The sequence below is a fragment of the Calidris pugnax genome, unplaced genomic scaffold (genome assembly GCF_001431845.1).
Source record: "Calidris pugnax isolate Ruff unplaced genomic scaffold, ASM143184v1 scaffold132, whole genome shotgun sequence".
In the NCBI taxonomy this organism is placed as follows: Eukaryota; Metazoa; Chordata; class Aves; order Charadriiformes; family Scolopacidae; genus Calidris; species Calidris pugnax.
In genome coordinates, this window is record NW_015090910.1 from 2,389,330 (window position 1) to 2,406,366 (window position 17,037).

Here is a 17,037-nt window from a genome sequence, read left to right on the forward strand (position 1 = left end):
AACACTGAAAGGAAGGGTGTCGGGAGGGTGTCAGGATGACTATCCCTCAAATGTGTACCAACTGAAGTATGTACCACACAGAGAGAGAAGTGCGTGCCTGAAGTTGCTTCTGAGGGACTATAGATATTTTCACTGCAAAAGGAAGATATACTGTGATAAAAGTTCTCATTAAGGTGATAAAGGTAAGCACACTGTTAAAAGTCAAATCAGACTTTTCAGAAGACAGAAAAATACCACAAAACCTAATTCCTTATGGCAAAGCCACCCCTAGGTCCAATATAAGTGTCATTTATTTGAATTCAGCAATAGAATTAGATATAGCAAGGTGGATTTTACCTGTAGAGAGAAATCAGAATTAGGCCCTGAGAATTAAAGAAAAAAACCCCTACCAGACTGTATTTCCTTACCATAACAACCAAAGTCAAAGGGATTGCAATCCAACTTTCCTAACACAATTAAAAACATCTCTTAGAACTATCGCAGAAACGTCTCCCTCCCCCTTCCTTGCAGAAGAAACCTGCCAATGCCAAAGAAACATGACAGAAAAAAATCTTTACATATTGGCTTTTGAACAGTTTTCAAGAAAGTAGAACTTCAGTCCCAGAAGCCAAGTACTCAGGCATAATGCAAAATAATAGCCTACAAAGTTATTTAACTGTCATGGCTGCAGCAGCAAACCTTGGAAACCTGTGTCAGGAACGACACAAGCTCTGACTCCACCTGCCCACAGGGACATTCAACTGACCACGGCCACCCTTCCCAGCTTTTATTTCAGCTGTTACACCATCACTAGCTATATACTTTGGTTTATAACCTAAACCAGCAGCAAGAGAAGAATGGCTTCGTCTTTCAAGTGGCTGGATTACCAACTGGCTCATCTAAATCAAGCATCTGTTTGAAACGAGCTCTTCATGTTTTCTTGGGTTAAACCCTCTGAGAAACTCTCTGAAACGGGAAGCGTTCTTCCCTGTCCCAGCTTTGTAAAGTTGTCCTTGGTGACTGGCATTCGTGTGCCGATGATGACAGGCTTCTGTGTGAGCAGGCAGAGAAGCTCCTTTAAAACTAGGAAGGTCAGTCCAGACCTCACAGGGCCAGGCATAGGACACAGCTCCATAGAGGTGAACAAACACGTTCTGGAGAGCACTATTCCTCTCATCTCCCTAACAGATACGCACATACTTTGTTTCTGCCTTTGGAAAATACTTCTCACTGCTGGAAACATTTAGAGCTTGTAGGTTATAGAGGTTGTAGCTGTAGGAGATGTTCCATAAGGGTCAGGTCCATCTTTGAACATGCCCAAAGAAAGATTGATTTCCCCATGTCTGAAATAAGCCATATCAGAGACGACTCAATGTATGTGCATGAAAAGATGTGGGATCACTCTCTCCTCAGCCCACTCAAAAAATGATCGTAGCAACATAAACCATTTTGCTTTGATTGAAACACCAACACAAATCTAGGACTTTGTTAAAGAAATATAAGACCTTTTGAAACCAAACTTTTTAGAAAGAAAGGACCATTCCCATGCTGATGCACGGGACTTTCTAAATACATTTAGAAATAAATCAAAGTTTCTTCTAAGGCTTTTCATCCTAAACCTGAGGTTTTGACTCCTCCTTTAATGTTATTATCTCCAAAGTAATTTCCAAACGTTAACATTTGCATTATAATGAAACGCACACATGAGGTCAAGGCACTTGTGCATGAAGCAAGATCCACAAGGTCTAATTTTAACAGCAACCTGGCACCACTGGCTTTTATATTGCCTGGATGTTTTCATGGCTGTGTTTTATCACTGACATTGAATCCACTCTGAGACGTCACCATTTTTTGTTTATTCCCTGTTTATTTTCACAAATATGTAAATATAGAAAACAAAGCCTTGTTAAAATGCAGAACTTAAAAATTACTGTCCCTGATATATCACACTTGGTTAATGACAGAAGTTTCCAGGCTGCTTGATTATTATTACAGAATTTTTCCTTCATCTGTCATAAAACTTTTCCTGCTCTACCTGACTAAAAGGCTTCCATTTCTCTTTTAACACCAGCGAGTGTTATTATTACAGTGCTACTTCATGTAAATATTATGAGATCAAATTTTCTGGACCACTCCATTTTGCAGACCATTTAACAGGTACTTCCTCTGGAACACCAAGGCCAAAAATAAACAGATTCAAATCAAAAAAAATGTGAGTGTCACACTATTTTTGAGGCCAGGAGGGCAAACACCCGCCTGGAAGAGGAGGGGGGATAGGAGAACCAGGGGAGGAAGGTCTCTGCCTTGCAGCCCTCCCACTGGGTACAATAATAAGGGAACTGCTGTGCTCTTCTTGAAGCCTTTCTAGAATCAAAGACACATCCAGGCATAAAGTTCTTCTGAATCTTAAGAAATCTCAACTAACATTTTAGTGCCAAATTAGGTGTATGTGAATTCTTTATAAACACATCTACTACGTCTAGATAACTGGTAGCTACTAGAGCTCAGGGACCTGAACCTCTTTTTTCAGTCATTTCTTGATGGAAGTCACCCCTCAGGTCGCACACAGGTGCTGTGGTGTGTCACTTAGCTACACCAGGCTTGAAGCCTTGGATACACCGGGTGGATATGGATCTCCTGTGTCCTCAGCCAGAAGTATCTGACTTGCTGTAGGCAAGCTGTATGTCCAGCTTCAGAGACCATGTGTAGGCTAAGAAACCCTGGACAGAAGTATGAGGACTTCAGATTTCAGCAGTGCATCAGGGCATGATGTCCATTCCTCTCTGTGACGTGTTCCCTCATTAGTATCTTCATCAGAATTTTGCTTCTTGTCCTTTCCTGCTGTCTTTTGCCTGCTCTTTTCTAAACTGAATGCAAATACTGAGTTCAACTTAAATTCTTCAAAAAACCCAACATTCAAAATTAGACAGATCAAGTTCTTAAAATCCCACATTGCGTAAGAAATATTAAGGTGGCGACAAGGGAATGAGCAAGAGACAAGCTCATGCATCTCTAAGTGCAAACATAACCAAAATGATTTTGCAAAAGCAAGTGGTGAATAACAGATTTCCTAGAAACTTTCACAAACTCATTTGTCACAGCAAAAGTACGCGTCAAACGCAGCGGGATTCTGGCCAGAGATTTCCGAGACATTATAAAAGCAAGAAGGTTTGCTGGTTCAGACCCTGAGCACGCTCCCAGCACAGCCAGTGGAAGCTCACAGCACACAACGGACGCATTTGGAAGATGTCCCAACAAGCTCACAGTGTTGTGATAATAGCTGTGTTAGATCTATCAGGTGATCATTAAGCATATTTCAGTGACATAATTTAAAATTAATCAGTCAATACAAGCATCAGTCAATAAGAATTCTAAGCTTTTTACATGTATATTTCAAAACTTGTTAAAAATGTTCCCTAGAAATGAAAGATGAACTATTGCTGCACACATACAGACTGATAGCTTTATACACATTGAAAACATGTCGTTCTTTACCATGGCTTGGACTTTCATACTGAGAAAATTATCAGCTTATAATAAAATAAGTCTTTTTTCAAATCAGCTTTATGTTCCAGTTGTTGTAGATGTTGGTTGCTTAATCTATTTTCTTTCTTTTTCCCCCAAGTTCTTCATAGCTGATGACAGAGTCCATGTCTTCAGGACCTATTTGACCTATTTATTGCTTTCTCCTTTTAAATACATTTGTCTTAAATATCTTAACTGGTAGAAACTATGATTCTGAAAATGGAAAATAATGTTCAAATGAACACTAAAGATGAAGTTTTGTTTCCTGGAGAATTTATTGATGGAATAAAGAAACCCAAAGACAGAAAGAAGCAAGGGGAGAGGAACAGACAAGAGACTGAGGAGCCCAAAACGTTCCTCTTGGAACCAGCGTGAAGTTTTCCACACGGTGTTGAGCTCCACCAAAAGTATTTTAGCTGAATGTGGTGTGTCAGTGAGACTCAAGGCTGGATTACCTTTAATGCCCTCCCAAATAAAAACTGAAATGAAATCAATGAGCAGCATTTCCTCCCTGTCTTGAAAGCATGGAGATTTCTGAAGGAGGTCTCAATGTTTCCAGGATGTGGCTGGTGCAGAACCAAGCCCAACTGCTGATATTCACCACACAAGAAAATGGCTAAAAACCCAACATGGAGTGGAGACAGAAAATATATCTGCATTCTCAATATTTTAGAGATTCTAAGTTCTTTCTGTTGAAACAGAAATGATTCTCATAGTTGGGTCACGAGAATAAAAGATGCTTATGCAGGAGAGCGAATCAGATTTTTTTTTTTTACCAGAATGAACACGTGTCCTGAAGAGGAGCCCTTAAGAAAAAACACAAACAAACAAAAAAACCAATCAAAAAACAAAAGCCCTTAAGACAAAAAAGCAGTCTTCTGGGATCTAATCCTCTGAACTGATATTAGCAGGGCTAAGTGGTTCATACCAACTCTTCAGCCCCAAGCCACTGTTTCAGAGGTTTTAATTGTTTTTCCTGACCTCTGAGCAATCTGTAATTACAGTGCTGGCAGTTGCATTAGCCTTCTACTAACACAATCTTACTAACATTATTCAAAAGGCTCTATAAATGCACTACCACAAGCTGGAGTTTATTGTCTATAATTTATCCTATAAATCTATTGTTTACTGCACTCAAGAACGGGTGTGGCAGCTCTATACTGCCAAAATCAAGGCAAGATGCTTAAACTATACTTATGCTTAAAGAATAATTTTAAACACAGAAGCCACCAATAAAAATGCCAGAAGTAATAGAATCTCCACGCTTGCGCAGTTCAAAAGTCTTCAAAGAAAATTCTTGTTAAAAATGGGAGCCTGTTGCTTTCGGCAGTTCAAAAGTCTTCAAAGAAAATACACAGAGCTTAACATTTCTTGTTAAAAATGGGAGCCTGTTGCTTTCCATTTTGTTTGATTTGAGCAAAGACTGACACACCCAACAGATTCTGGTTTGCTCGTGCACTGCAGCTACAAGGAAACCCTCGTGCCAGAAACTACCTTAGTAGAAATACACATGGCAGGGAAGGGCTGTGCTGGAAACGCAGTATTTTTGCTGGTTTTTAATGGCTTCAGTCAGCACTCAACCCATTTATGAGCATTTCCAGTCTGCAAATGACCATGTGCATAAACATCTACAGAACTATTGACTTTACAGAGCCCTCCTGGAGGGTATTGGACACAAGTCCTTAAAGGAGAGGAAACAAAACCACAGGGAAGTTAAGTGACATGCCCCAGTGTGTACACACAGAGAGAGACTGTACCAACAACCTTCCTCAAACCCCCAGCCCCAGCTCCCACTGCCAGAACACCCCAGGAATTTGCAGGGAAGTTGAGTGACATGCCCCAGTGTGTACACAGAGAGACTGTACCAACCACCATCCTCAAACACCCAGCCCAAGCTCCCACTGCCAGAACACCCCAGGAATTTCCCTCCTTCCCCTTCAGCAGGGGATGCAGTGCCAGACTGCTGGCAGGAGACGCAAGAAGGAGCTTTACCAACAGAAATAAAACTGGACCATGGGTTCAACAGTCACTTGGGTAAGGGAAATGTAACCAGAAAACAAATTATCTTGAAGAGATGAGCTTAGAAAACGAAGGATGCGAGCAACATATGACAACAGAGTAAGTGCTGAGGATGTGCCCCAGAGAAATACCTACATTTAAAGTACTCAGAGCTCCTGCCAACCATGAATCCATGCATCTGCCCCAGACACAGAAACTGTGAGTGCACACAGTCCTGGGGGACACACCACCTCCACACATCCCCCCATCCCCTCCCTCCTCAGGTCACGGGGGACACCCCGGTGCTGCTGTCACTGAACCCCAAAGGAATATCATAGGACATAAAGTTGGCTTTGGGAAGAAGAGGCAGGTGTAGGGCTGGATTTGTGCCGCAGAATAAAGAAAGGAAGGGGCAATTAGCCTCCACTCGTAAAACTCCTCACAGGGTCCCTGCAACATTTCCTCCTAAAGAGTCTCCTTCTCTTTGTGAGCTTTTATTTTTGATGATATATTAGTGACAAGGTATCCAGATGGCAGGTCAGTAAATGCAGGTTTGCCATTTTTGCCATTTCTTTCAAAAAATGAAACTACAATGAATATGTACAGACGCATCTAGAAGTTGTTTCTGCCGTTACTATTGCTACTGATGCTACTCATTATTGCTACAAATACTACGTATTGCTAATGCTATTGCTAATAGTTTTAGCCTGATTGAGTTTTGTTTTCACTGACATTGCTTTTCTCAAAGTTTAGCATTCTGATTTTCTTTTGTCTGAGGAAAGGGAAACGGGTGCAGTGCTGATAGCGGTTAATGCATGCACCAGTGCTGCTCCACGTGCCGTGTTTCCTGTGATACCAGCCCTGGGTTTGGGCCATTTTTCAGCCTGAAAACCATGCTGCCTGGTACATCTCACCACATAAGCCACAACTGTCACCTCCTCTCAGCTCTGTCACTGAAAGCAAAGCAATCCTGGCATAAGATCACAAACTGAACTTAAGCAAAATACATTCTTTCTGCTTCCATTTTCCATGGTTCTGGCCAAGAAAAGGGTTTTGTGGACCCCTCTTTCCTGCTCTGATTTAATTTTGGTCGTCTATTTTTTCGTTGCTCCTGTAGCAATACTACTTTAATGATATTTTCTTGCTACTTTTTCCAACCTTGCTCTGGATCAAATCCTCCTTCAGGGTTATGTTTAACAGGCGCATTAAGGGCAAGCAGTTTTCTTACATTATACATTCCAGTTATACGTACTCAAACATCAAATTTTTATATATTCCTTCTTCGTAGTTACAGTGATTTACTATTATATATTATCCAGAAACTTTTTGTAACCTTTCCATTTGTATTCTGTTATAGATTTAGGTAAACTCTCCTGCTTGTCCAGCTTTTAATTTTCCCTAAACTGAGGAAACCAGCAGTTTGCTTTTGTTTTGTGTCACAGGTATCTCACTTCCAGCAGGGTTCCAAGACTCAAGACTAAAGACAGAAAAAGGGAAGGAAGAGCTGATGTGCTTTTCAGAGCAGAGCACCACACTCTCAGTACAGATTGAAGAGATGGATTATTTATTTCAATTTGTGAAATAAACCTCAGTGACGTGAAAGATTGAGTACATTTATCTCTACACCAGCTATAGCCATATTTTTTAAGTCATCCTCACCATCTTGCTTATATTCACTGGTGATAAGGAAGCCCTTTACCCACCTTTCTGACACCTGGATTAGCGTAGAGCTAATATACATCAGAGCTGCCCAACTTTGTATCCAGAAGCACTTCACGTTCTCTGAAAATGTTTTTTAAAATCTCAGAAGTTCCAATTGCTTCAGTTCCCTCTCAAATGGCAGGGAGAACATATCTGCCTATGTTAGGTTAAACTATCTGCATATCAACAAATCTGTGTGCTTTGAGCAATTTTGGAAGAATACAAGACTGTAATTTCCTTAATTTTCACACACAAAGAATACTGCAGTAAGGCAGGCTTTTATCATGGCAACAGCATCTTCTGATTGGAAGACAGGGACAACCTAAATTCTGCCTTCAGTGTAACATCAAGGTAGCTCCACTGGCTTTCTGCTCCGTGTATACAGCTTGGTCTTCAATTTTTGATTAGCCAATTTGTTTCTGTTACCAAGCAAAAAGATCCTATCAGTGTCCAAAGTGATGATGGGATTCAGAGAATGGTAACGCTGTGGTGGAATAAGGGTATGAAAAGGAAGAACTAGCGCCAGTTTTCCATCAGCTTTACAACCACTGTAAAAGCCCAAGTCAAATGCTGAGAACTGTCACCATTCTTTAAATAGCTTCAGCCAAAAACTTTTAAGACTAGATATCCAAAAATAGCATTGTAGTAAATTTTGTATAAGGGAGGGCTTTAACAGACTTTGTTCTCACTCTTAACTACAGAAGAAGAACATGTGTTATAATTGTCCTCTAACTCTTGAAAAGGAAAAGGCAAAAGTCTAAGCTACCAGCCACCGAAGTGCAAACAGTATTTTTAGAAGCAGATAATAAAAGTAAAGGAGAAGGAATGAAAGCAGGGCTGGAAAGCAAGGATGCAGAACAGCGTGATATTTTAACGTTTTCTGTCAGGATCACTTCAGAGAGGGTTAATGTCTGGGTACGCTGCTTACAAGGGACACGAACAAATTAGGCACCATCTGTTGTGCACGGTGGAAACCACAGGCAGAACAGCAGGCAGTGTCTGGGGAAGGGACCATGATCCTTCAGGGAGGCTCCAGCAAACCCCTGGACAACAACATCAGGCACAGCTCCAAGGCATCCTCCTCCCTGCTGGAGGATCTCAACACGCGTTACCGACACTCAGCACACCTCTCTGCCAGCAAGGAAGCTGGAGAACCCACCGTTACTGCTATTAACAGATTGCAAAAAGGAATCACAGAATGGCTTTTGCAGACCTTGAGAGTTCCTGAAGAGGTGTGATGCAAACAGCCAGAAAACAGGTCAACTCCCCATCTGGCAGCTAATTTCTTTCTGGATAAAACTGTTGTAATGACTTCAGTAGCACTAGTAGTTTTTGAAGCCAAGTTATCAAACTTTTAACAGAAAGCAGTCGTGTTTCATCTGCCAATGGGTGTTCTTTGCTCAAACTGCCTGTTTTAGAGCAGGCATTTCAGTAACCAAGTGCCCGGTTGCTGCCATTGGTGCCCACGAGTCTGCAGGACCAGCACTGAAACTACTGCAGTATGAAATACCCTCCCAAGCCTTGAAATTCTTGCAAAACTACTTATGCTCCTGAATTTCTTTACTAAAAAACAACCCCTTGCAAATTCTGCACATGCACCACCACAAGTGATCCCATTGGCGTAAGCAGCAAACAGGCTCATACAAGACCTTTAAACACAAGAGTCCAAATTTGCTGCTCATCAGCCGTCATTATTGGAGGCAGTGAACCCCCTCTGCCAGAGCAGCGACAGCACAATATCAAGGTGAAGTGGTATTGCCAAGGGGTTCTCAAACAAGAAGTACTGTTCAGAAAGAATAAAAACATTTGCCTGAAAAATGGCTATGCTCCAAACCCATCAGGAGCCCAAAGCTTTAAAGATTAAATAGAAAAAAAAAATCCACATTCATTCACATAAATAGATCTAGTTGCATTTCTGGACTTTTAGTCTTATTAGGGAGGCCAACAAAAAAGTGCTTATTGACTTTGGTCAGACATTTAGAGCTTACATAGACGATACAAGCAGGAAAGCCAGGCTGCACGGAGCTAAGGAGAGCTCATCACATCATGCCCTCTGCTTCCAAATTACAGACCTTAGTGGGGGCTTTTCAGGCTAAGGGACTGAATGCGTTCTGAATTCATTCTTTCATGTAAATTGACTTAACGTTCCTCAACATGCTTGTGTACACAAAAACCATAGAGAAGATGCCTCTTTGGATTTACCAAAAATAAAAATCTGCAATCAATTAACCCGTCTTCCATCTTGTCATCACTTAGACAATGCAGCTGAAGAGGTCTCTGCAACGCCTCCTGTCTCTGTCCCTGGAGACCTGCCACCACCAGCATGGTTAGGAAAGTTAAGCCCAATTAACTAAACACGCAAAATAAAAATGCACCAGTAAAAATGTATTAATCCCTAAAGTGCAGTCCCTCATTCACAAACAAAGCTGCCTTAATTCCTCACTACTTTAACTCCCAAAAGGAGCATCTAAACAAGGCTTTGGTGCACTTAAGCTAATTCACTTTCACTTAACACCTTTACTTAACACCCTCCTGTGACAAAGCAATGCCGCAGAATCCTCAGCATAAACACTTCCAGGAACACAAACATCTTTATTGCTGGTAGGGTTTCGCTTAGGGAGCAGGCAGTTCTCTGAGCAGAACTCTTCTTCTGCCAGGGGAAGGCTCATCTCCATTCAGATGAGTCCATGGCAAACGTCAGTAAAAAATAAACCAACCAACCTTCCCAACACCAGACAACCAGATTTCAGATTCTTCAACATGGCTGTGGCTATTCTCAAGAACTTCTAAACCAGTGTGTGTCTATTATCCTCCTGCTTCATCCAATAGCATATGAAAAACAATTCCTAGATTTAAGCTTTTAAAAACCAAGCTTTTCTGGGTTTGAAATTTATTTTTATAAAGAGTTTCAAACAATTTGCTAGTTATTAAATGTTACTGCATTCCAGTGCTCATCATGGCCTCAAACAATGCCTCTGCTCCACGCGTCTGTGAAAAATCCAAACATTTTTCTCTCTCCTAAGCAGATCCAATTTCCTGCAGCAGCTTAGTCAATCATTTAGCTTTTTAGTACAACCAAACCATGACGGTTATAGAACTTGGCATTTCAGGTAAAATTACCATCCTTGATAGAGAATTTAATCTTTCTCCCTCCAAAGTGTGCAGAGCATCAGCTCTGGCCATCCCTGTGAAACACCAGGAGAAGCTCAGTCTGTCACAAATGGTTTTCCCCGAGTTCTGCAGGACGCAGAAAGCCAGAAGCAGAACCGGGGACAGAAGAGAGAGTAACACTAATATCCCACTATTAGTGGGGTGGGACAGCCCCAGAGCAGGGGCGGGGGAAAGGAGCTTGTCTCCAGCCCTGCCTCTGCCCTCCTTGGCTCCCCTGGGCAGACCCTGGCACCAGAGCATCCCCTGGAGATGGCCCCATCACCACCCGCCTGGTGCTCAGCCCCAGGGGGACGCACGTCCTCGTCGGCCCTTGCTGCTCCCCAGTGGGAGACAGTTTGTTTCACAATCATTTATTACTAAAAATGCAACTTTCTAATTGTCGATTTTAAGAATGATGGAAGAGTTAAAAGCGTTACAGCTGCTCCTCTCCTGCTATTTATACATAAAGCTACTAGAAGTATTACTTGGCACAAATTCATTAACAAGTTCCTTGAAGAGATACTGGAATGTTTACTGGTCTGGAGGGACTGGTATTTTTCCAGTTCACTATTCCCTTTAAATTGTTTTGGTTTCCATTAGCTATAAAATCCTTATATTTTCACAGTGATGTAAACAGTAAGAAATATGTATATTTTTTTTCCAAAAGAGGCAGCTGAAAACGACCAACCCTGAATACTTGATTCGCTTACCTTGTCATTTCCCTGGTTTTCCCAAATCAGTCAAAACCTGATTTTCATGACACTTTATAAATTATATTACAAATTATATTATAAATTTGCTTTCAACCAAGATTTCATAGACATTTCACACTTTCTTTTTTTTCCCCTGCACTTTCACAACAAAATTCCTTTTTCATTTCCTTGGGGGACAAGCTCCCAGACCAGCTGAGAAAGACTCGGAAGTAGTGAAATGCTGTGATTCCTCCTGTATCCAAAACCTCGCACTGCCCTGTTTTCTCAATAATATTGTACAGAGACACTGTATAAAGTGTCATGAGGCAACTCTGTGCTGTTGAGCCTGCAGGATGGGAGATAAAATGCTGAACTATCTAGTGACACGTACTGTCTGCTCCCCCCAAAAAAAGTTTGTCCCAATGATAACTACATTTTGGTTTTAGAAAGCGTCTTCCCCCCTTCCCTCCACAGGCATTGCCATCACCAGTTTCACCTCCACAGCTGCCCCCAGGGCTCCCAACAATATCGTGTTGAGTCTCACAGAAGTAACTCATCACAAACTTTGTCAAGGGAGCATGGCAGGGAAGCCGAAGAGGCAATTCATTACAGGACAGCAACATGGAGCAAGATCTCCTCCCCCACATCCTGAATGATGCCTGAACCGTGATTAAACACACACAGAGCACGAGGCACGGCAGGGAAAAGGCTACGTCTGGCTGGAAGCAGTCTATAATGAGCATTAGAATATTCCCGTTGTGACCTGAATGTAACCAGCTTTCTGACCTCTTCTTGATTTAAATTATATTTTATAAAAATAAAACAAATCAATCCCTTCTTACAGTCTATTATGCTATGTAAGTATTCCTCCGATTACGGTACCTTTGGCTAGAACTCTCTTGCCCACGGTGTGCTGCCCACACTGCCCCATGCACCGACCACCCTCACAGGAGAATTTAATGAAGGTTTCCACAGTCAGAGGGTGTGATGTGCATTTGCTTCTTGGGCATGGTGGACCAAAGGCTCAGCTGATGAATTCAGAGGAGCCAAGTACACAACCTGAAGCTTTCCAATTGCTTTTTTTCCCTTGGTGACAAAAATATTAAGGTCTGTAAGGTGCAGGGAAGCTCAGCCAGCCCCAATGTGGCAGACAGCAGGGGTGTAAGTTGCTCGGGTACAGCAGTGCCAGCACCTACAGGATGCAGAAAGTTCTGCTTGGATAGCTATTCCAAGGTACCCACCTTAGCCAAACTCTGCAGCTTTCTAGAGTGTGAGAATATTTCTAGCTAATTTTGACACAGCTTTTGACCACTAAGCAGCAGCACAGGATTTCAGAGCAGAATCAGATGAAAGGAGCTGCTTCTCCCACATGACACTGAACCTCAGAAATTGCGTATTCTAAAAGTCAGTTTAAAGTCTGAATGAAGTTTTGGACTTAAGTTCATACTCTACTGAAATTTCTGCAGAGATCTCTAATCATTAGCTATTTAAGACAAATAAAAAGCCTTATTTAAGTGCTGAGGGGAACTGATTTTACTGTGGAATGTGTGAGAGGGTGCAATCACAGGTTTCCACCACTCTTGTGTGCTGCAGCATGGACATGTCTTTTTGCTTGGTGATCACCAGACATCTTCTGAAGTCTCACGAGACTCCCCATACCGGGCTAGAAAACTACAACCCAAAATACTTTCAAAAATTGCCTAGTATCTCTCAGGGGAGAAGTTGGTTCGATGAGTAAAACACCTTTTGGAGATCAAGGGGCTTTGGGGTTTTGTACAAATTTAGAAAGCACAGGGCCAAGCTCACCGCTGGCAGAACTCCGCTGCTGCCCGAATTTGAGGGAGCTACGTCAGGGATAAATCTGTGCCCCGGCAGCCTGGAGCCAGACAAAGGAGAATAAAAAGACACAGTATTAGTCTCTGTCTTTGGGTTTAGGCTTGTTTCCTTTCACATTTATATATTAAGGAACCTCTGAAAAATCTCTTCATAGTTAAAGGGTAGATTTGTTAAGTTTCTCATCTATACGCTCAATCCTAGTGAAAATAGCATTAATTAGCAGATGTACAATTGTTAAAGCTGATGTCCCGTCGGAAATATGAGGCTGCACAAGGAAGGTAATGGCCTGTATTTCTCAGGTTCATTTAAATGTAATAAGCTAACATTGCTACTCCCATTAAGACCTTTGGAAATGTAATTAAATGCTCAAATGACTACTAACATGATTAAACAAAGAATAAGGAAGGTTATTAACTAAGCTTATTAAAGACATTTCACATTCTGACCTGCTCACTAATAAATCACATTGAATTTTTTGAAAGCATATCAGCAGGCAAGCAATTTTACCATTATCCTGTTCAGCAGAAGATTAGTGGTGGAACGCTGTTCCCAAATAATTGTGCTGTAGGTTTTTGGGGTGTTTTTGCACAGGAAGTCTCTATTCCTTTGCTGATGCAGTAGAGGGAGCTTTCTTTAAAATGCCTACAGTCTAAACTCTGTACATGCTTATAGCTCGAGTTTGGTCTGGGCTGTGCAGAAGGAGGAATATATGTTTTAACACATACATAAATAAGTGCTTATTTATTATTATTATTAGAAGTGCTTATTTAATTAAGGAGTTCTTCAGTAATTGCTATTTTCCCCATGAGAAGCAATACTCTCAGCAAGTTACCTCCCAAGGTACCCTCCCCACTGACCCTCTGTGGATGGAATCACTTCCCCTCTGTTCGCTGTTGCTCTGCTTAAACATTCAATACTATATAAATTACTATATAAATAAATATTTATATGACAGTGTACACATCCACATGCATACATATCATACATGGTAATAGGTAACCCATGCATTTATGCATATTTATATGTATAGATGCCACCTATATCATACACATATGTACATGTGGGTACATGTATATATGAATGTGACAAGAATTAGAGTACAAAACATGCCTTATATGTGGATACACAGAAACGTTTAGTGATTTTTGCCTCACATTGCATCACTTTTCAGCAACAACCTCCATAGCCTTTTTCAGGGCGCTGTCTTCCACGATACAAATTTCTGCAGCTACAGCTCAAATTCCTCATCTAAGTTCACATTTGGTTTTATAAAGATACACATGTTTTTGAACAGAAAGTACTGCGTATTTTACTCAGTAGTCACCACACCAGTAAGTCTTATCTACAAATCTGACCTGCAGGGATTTATTTTTTTTTTAAGTTTTCTTCCAAATGACTGACCAGTATGAATGCTACCTCCGATATCTGTTGTGCCACCACTAGAAACACCTCCATTCAACCATGAGTCTCTGCCACCAACTTCCCTCAGTGGTTTATCGGACAGAACGTTCCAGAGCCCTGTTCTTCCCATCTCTTCCCCATAAAGCACCCTCGAACACCCGCTGTCTTGCCCAGGACTGGAATGGAGAGAACTAGTTTCTACTCACTTTTGGTTCTTCCTACTTGCATTTTTCAAGCAATGGCACGTTAGATCCCTTCCAATTTACCCTGGATTCTAGGAAATGAGGAGGAATTGCCATCAAAATGGTAGAAATCTAAGCCTCCCCTGTGAGGGCATGGAGCAAGCCAGCAGGGCCTGTTAACGGAATAATATTTATCTCTAATAGATATTGTTTAAAATCTTTGATCCTTTGACAAATTTTATGAAATAGATGTTTTCCCCTCCAAATAACTAACAAATATTTATTAAAGACATCTGGGTTTCCTGGGAACATTGGTAATAAATTTCCACTGCGTAACAGGCCTAAACAACTTTTGAAGAGACTAATAAGTGGTGTCTTAAGTACAATAAACAAAATTCCTGAAACAGTTTCACTTCATCAGAATAGCTTTCTTGTATCTTTTAACTTCTCTTATCAACTCTCCATACTTTATAACTCTGTGAAACAAACTATATTATACGAATTGCTCCATCTGTTAAACTGGGGTTTCTTCCAGCATTCCTTAGGTACGTTTGAGCTCGAGGCAGGGCTTATCTCCACTCTTGGGGCGGCAGAGCGAAGCCATCAATTTCTAAATAAATTGATCTTCTAAATAAATAATTTTCTAAATAAATCCCATGATGATACAAAACCAAGATTTGACATTGCCCATTTCCGTGCAGTTGCCCAGACAGACCCCCAGTGCCCACACACCAGTGACCCAGCGCCGTCCCACCAGGGTCTGTACGTTGGGGGCACGGCCAGGCCAGTGGGTCCTTACAGAACAAACAGCACCAAAGGGCTGTTCACAACAAGAAATTGAAATATTTCCAGCCAGAGGTACCTCGTGGCTCCTCCACAGCACACACAGCCCCTTGCTTTAAAATGCTTGTATCACGCCAGCTGAAACCACCCCTCTGAAATCTCTGAAATGCCCCCATCTACAGAGCAGGTGAGAGAAAGAGCCCTCAAGCCAACAGAACAGACCTGTAGTTAAATGCTCATTTTAACGAACATACTCAGCTCTTCTTCTAATAAAATTCGGGTCTTCACCATTCTTCTCAATTTTGACCTTGGAACCTGAATCTGACGAAAGGAAAATTCCTACCTAGGTTGGATCTTGCCAGAGACACATAAAATATCTTTGAAAATTCCTACCCAGGTTGGATCTTGCCAGAGACACATAAAATATCTTTTACCCCTGCACTCTATCGATAAACGATGCTTATCTTGACAACTAAAAATTGTTATAAAATAAAAAAAGGAATAATCTCACTACACACCAAAGATTTCAAAGAAAGTAGTAACGCCAATCAATACAAAACCCGCCAAGGCAGGCTGGGAGCTGGGAGCACTTTAGAAGCACAGGTAACAGACACTGCAGGTTCAGGCTATTTCTTACAGTCAGGCTAAACTAGCTTCGGTGGGCTCTTTATTACACAAAGTACACCACTTTTGTCCGTCATTTGTTTTGTGCTCTTATGTTCTATTAACACTGTGCAAAGGTAAATTGATTCATATTGTATTTTTGCACTATACTATTTCTTTTTCCCCACAGAAAAATCCTTGTTCCATCTGCTCTTGCCATTAAGAATTCATTATCTAGGTCTGAAGGTATCGCCCTTTTCTCAGCTCACTGTAATCCTGACAGATCACAGCAGAACGAGGAGAGGAAATGTGGAAAAAGTCTTTAATACACCTGAAATTACGCTTTTCTTCCAGCTCCCATGGGGGATGTGCAGATGTCTTGATTAGCGACAATAATAGAAGATTCTCTGTAAGTGACATCCTTCATAACTAAAAAATCTTTGAGAAGTCACCCATTAGGAAGTCCAGGAGACTCGCCTGTCCATCTATCTGGACCTATCTATCTGGACTGGAAAAAACCATAAGGGTCTAATAGAGAGTTGTGTTAGCAGAGCTCCAGGGGAACAGCAGTCCCACCCGTCCGTGTGGCTCAACACAGTTTCCAGAGGGTAAATATTCTATTTCTGTGTATAACAGCTCCCTCAGAAATCAGCCTTCAGCGGTGCTGGTGTCACCCAGAGAATGGCACGGACCCACTGGGCAGCTCCCATTTGATCTACTCACACGGGAGATGTTTCTGAGGCTGATGCCCTTCATCTCCTATGAGCAGTACTAGCAAACACTTAGCTCTGAAAGTGAAACTCTCCATTCCTCCACTGAATGCTAATGAAGAAAACAATTAAAGTTTAGAATAACCATGGACTAAAAATATCTTTAGAACTGGAGGGAAAAAAATAATCAAAGAATGGCTTATCATAGATGAAAGAATAATAATAAAATAAACAGGGAATAGAAGAAAAATGTATGCTTTACTAGCATTTATCATTTGTACTATAGAAGAATTTAGTGGTAAATATGAATATATCCAAGAAAGTTCATTGGAAAAATGGGGGGATTGGGAAATCATTGACTAGAGTATGGAACTGAGCACTAAAAATACAGACTTTTTTCATCTAGATGAAATGACCACTCAGCAACACAGAGCTCAAGCTGTCAATCTTTTTGACAGGACTATTGCTCCGTGGCGG